The sequence below is a fragment of the Vicia villosa genome, linkage group LG1, assembly GCF_029867415.1.
Source record: "Vicia villosa cultivar HV-30 ecotype Madison, WI linkage group LG1, Vvil1.0, whole genome shotgun sequence".
NCBI classification, from domain to species: domain Eukaryota; kingdom Viridiplantae; phylum Streptophyta; class Magnoliopsida; order Fabales; family Fabaceae; genus Vicia; species Vicia villosa.
Window position 1 is genome coordinate 91,762,490 of NC_081180.1, and position 5,275 is coordinate 91,767,764.

Consider the following 5,275-nt stretch of genomic DNA (forward strand, 5'->3'; position numbering starts at 1 on the left):
GTTGATACTTATGAGATCATCAATTGTAAATTATATATTTGAAACACCCAAAGTATGATATTAAGATATTTATTCGCATTAAGTCAATAAGATACTATATCTTAGTCCTCCCTAATTTATTCTAATACTTCTCATATTTGTGAACATTTGGATGTGTTGTGTATAATACAATTGCTCCAATATAATACATTAAAATGAGTCAAGAAAGAATATTGGAAAAATATAATGACTCTCAATTTTGAGGATATAATTTGAGAAAATAATCAAATACTTAATTGCAACCCAGTAGGTTGATTATCACTTGATAAATTAATTTTCCTAATATTAGGGGGAGGGAATAAGCAACTGAAATCATGAACAAAAAGTTCAAATGAATAGCTGAAATCATGAACAAGTAGTTCAAATGAACAGCTGAAATCATGAACAAGAAATTCAAATGAACAATTTAAAATAAATTGTTGTCTTGATCCTCGTACAAATCAATATGAACCAAAAGTTCAAAATATTATTAATTTGCAAAGTTTATGAAATAAATTATCAGCTGATAATACTCCACTCAAAGTGAATTCTCCTATTGGATAATATAATATTGCAAATGAGTTGTTGATGCGCCTGAAGCGTGGTATGAAAGTCGGTTCCAATGTTAAAAGTCCTCTACTAAGAAAAGAAACTAAAGATGACCCAAGTGAGGATATAAAAATGCTAAGAGCAATTTGACCTAATTTAATTTTCAGTTCCAGAAGAACAAATCAAGTACTTGAAATATGAAATAAAGAGATCTCGATAAATTATGTCATGGATGAAATGGAATGGAACCGAAATTAAGATAACCAAATAAAGTCAATATTGACAATGTCTTTGTATACAATATAGCGCTAAAAGTGATCAATGATAACGAGGATCATGAGTAAAAGTCTATTAAAGATTGTAGACTAAGTGAGAAGTGGCCAAAATAAATCTATTCAATTGAAGAAGAATTAAACTCACTTTACAAGTGACTCACTTTTGGACATGTAGTCCGAACACCTCAAGGTGTGAAACTAATTGGATATAAATGAGTTTTTGTGAAAAAGAAAAATAAGAATGATATAAAGTTTGATTTATTGCTCAATGATTTTCACAAAGACCTAAGCTTGATTTTGATAAAACATATTCACCGGTAGTGGATTTAATCGATTTCTGATGATTAATTAGTCTTGTAACACATGAAGGGCTTAATTTGAACATGATGGATGTAATGACATCTTATTTATATGGTTCACTTAATAGTGACATTTACATGAAACTCCCTGAAGGGTTCAATATACTTGAGGCATGTAATTTTGGATTTCGAGAAAACTACTACATCAAATTGAACAAGTCTCTCTATGGGCTGAAAGAATCTGGATGCATGTGGTATAATCGCCTCAGTGAATATTTACTAAATGATGAATATACAAATAACTCAATTTGTAATTATATTTTTATAAAATGATGTGGAAAAGAATTTGCAATAATAGTTATCTATGTGGATGACATAAATATTATTGGAACTCCTGAAGAGCTTCCAAAAGCTATAAATTGCTTAAATAAAGAGTTTGAGATGAAGGATCTAGAAAAGACAAAATATGTCTAGGTTTGCAAATTGAGCATTTGGACAAAAGAATATTTGTACATCAAGAAGGCTATATAGAAAAGTGTTGAAATGATTCTATATGGACAAATGTCACATGTTGCCTACTCCAATATGGTTGTTAGATCATTAGATGTGGAGAAAGATTTTTTAGGCTTCGAGAAAATGATGAAAATTGCTTGGTCCTGAAGTACCATATCTTAGTGCAATTGGAGTACTAATGCACGTTGCTAAATATACACATCATGATATATCATTTGCGGTCAATCTATTAGCAAGATAGAATTATTCACCTACACGAAGAAATTGGAAAGCGGTCAAACATATACTTCGTTATCTTAGAGATGCAGGTTACTTGTCAGATTCAGACAATGGTAGATCAGAAAGAGGCTATTTATTTACATGTGATGGTACAATCATTTCATGGAGATCTATAAAACAAATCATGGCAACAACTTCATAAAATCCTGCATAACTATTAGCACTACATGAAGTCACTTCGAAGAAGACATTTTAAGCAGCGACTACAAAGAATATTGTCACACATATAAATGTATGCATGAGGGGGAGAAAAACATATGTTTTGCACTCTTTTTCCCTTCACCATGGTTTTGTCCCACTGGGTTTTCCTGGTAAGGTTTTTAACGAGGCAATTCATATTCAAAGGATATTGTACTCTTTTTCCTTCACTAGAATTTTTCCCACTGGGTTTTTTTTAGTAAGGTTTTAACGAGGCATATCCTCAATGGACATCCAAGGGGGAGTGTTATGAATAAATATTATTGTGGATGTCCATATGTATTCTAATCTTTCATCTTCATATTCTCTATTAAGTGGTATAGTAAGGTTATGATTTTTCACCTTCCTAATGTCCTATAAATAAGGTCCACTTTGCAATGTAAATAATACTTCTTGAAGAAGATAATAGAACACCACTTTCTCTCTTACTTTCTCTACTTCATCTCTATATTGTTTTTGTTAATTTCATAACAAAATCTTTCTTTTTTTTTTTAATACAAAAAGGGCCTTAGCCCAAAAGAAAACTACAACACAACCACACGAGGGGTGACAGCACCCAGCTTATCCAAGGAAAGCAAAGGAAAAATACTAACAGGACATAACTCAAAGACCCGTAGACCAGGCTCGAGAGGCGAACTAAGTTTAGCCATAGCATCAACACACTTATTTGCCTCACGGAAAATATGATGGAAGGATATTCGAATATCATCTTTGAGGAGACATCGAATATTTCTCAGCAGTCCACTGACTGCTCCACTTTGACTCTGCATACCATTAAGCTTCGCAACAATAGATTTGTTGTCTGATTGAAGCTCAATGCAATTGAAACCTTTACCAATAACAAACTTGATACCTTCCAGCACTGCCCATAACTCTGCCTCTTCAATACTACAAAAACCAATATACTTAGAGAAACCCCCTAGCCAACATCCTTGATCGTCGCTAATAATCCCACCACACGAAGCTACCTGATTATTCGAAACAGCACCGTCTACATTAATCCTTACCCAGCCATGCACAGGAGGGAGCCACTTGACTTCAATAGAAATGGGATGGGGGGAATTGAAAGACCGATGGCACGCTGCACTAGCAGCATACTCTCTGGCTTTCGCAATATAAACTTGTGCATATATGGAAAGGTGTATCCATGATAGATAAATCTTTCTAAAGTCAAAGGAAAAACGTTTATTTGGTATTCCTATCTTTCACTAAACTCAATATAAACTTGTGCATATATGGAAAGGTGTATCCATGATAGATTTTATTGCATCCATTTAAAGTTAATAAATTTGTTTTGATTAACATAAAATCACAAATTGAATCAATTGCAATCTGAAATCGCTCTGTCAATAACAACATCATTTTTATTTGTTTTGATGTTTTATCACATGTTTGGATATTATTTTATCATATTTTATGTCTCTCATATTTTTTTTCTAATTCTATCTTAGGTTGAAATCATTCACAATATTTTTAAAATTAATTATTTGACCAAAATCAACGCTACGTGACTTGAATATGAAGTTAGTGACTTGAAACACCTGAAATAAAAATATCATACAAACATGACTCGAGTCACATCTTTGCTTGACTAGAATCATGAGTAAGACAAAAATATGGACGAACTTGATTTGATTCAAGGTCTTGCCAGACTTGAATCAATAGACACCTTAATTCGAGTCATATCTTTGTTTGACTCGAATCATGAATGAATTCACAATTTTGAAATTTCATTCGGGATATGTGACACGAGTCATAGATTAAGATTTTTTCTTTACCCACCTCCCTATGGAGGTCACCCCCAGCGAAAACCCTATTTTACCCCGCTTCAGAAATGCATTTCCGAAATATTTTTTTTTCTAAATTTTTCCAGACTTCGGAAGTGCATTTCCGAAAAAATCCCAAAAATTGGGATTTTGACTAATTCGGAGATGCATCTCCGAAACAACAAAAAAGTCTAAAAAAATCCAAAAAATTAATTTTAGGATATTAATTAATTCATATATCATAAATTTGATATAATTTATGAGTAATGAATAATAATAATTATATATTTTGATATAATTTATGAGTTATGAATAATAGCTATTATATATTTCTATCCTGATTCATATTTTAAAATTTAAAATAATTTTAATTAAAATAATTTCACTTACAAAATAGGTTATAATTTTTTATTTATATATTTATAATAATTGTTATATATTTATAAAAAAAATGAGTATTTTAATTTATATATTTATATAATAATTATAATAATTATTATATATTTATAAAAATTATTATATATTTATATATTTATATAATAATTATAAAAATTAAAAAATGAGTGTTTTAATTTATAATAATTATTATATATTTATATATTTATATAATAATTATTATACATTTATATATTATATATTTATATATTTCACTTACAAAATTAATAATTATGATTATATATTTATTTATTTCTATTCTGCTTCATAATTAAAAATGAGTTATAATTTTTTATTTAGTTTAAAAAAATTAAAAAAAGAATTTGTCTTAATTTTATTTAATGAATAAATTTTATATTTAATTTTATATTTAATTTTATATAATTCAAAATTTACTTATGAAATTATGATGTTTTTGATTTATATAAGTTAGTAAAATAATTTTTAACTTTAAAATCGTTTAGGAAATTTTGATTCACCTTGATTTTATTGATTCACCTTCATTTTATTGATTCACTTTCATTTTATACTTATTAATTGTATTGATTCACCTTGATTTTAATTTTTTAATAATTATTTAATTCTTTCGGAAGTGTATATCCGAAACATTCCAAGACCAATTTGGTCTTGGAATATTTCGGATATGCATCTTCGAAAACACCCCATCTCCCAAATTTCGGAAATGCATCGGGGTGTTTTCGAAAATGCATCTCCGAAAACACCTTTTTTTCGTGTTTTCGGAAGTGCATTTCCGAAAACACCTTTTTTTTCAATAAAAGTACGTTTTCGGAAATGTATTTCCGAAATAAAGGGTATTTTGGTAAATTCGCCAGAGGTGACTAAGAAGGTTAGGAGGTGGGTAAAGAAATTCTCTAGATTAAATTGACTCAAATCACATGATTCATGTCATGACTTTTCAAACAAGCAAAATATTGATTTTCTC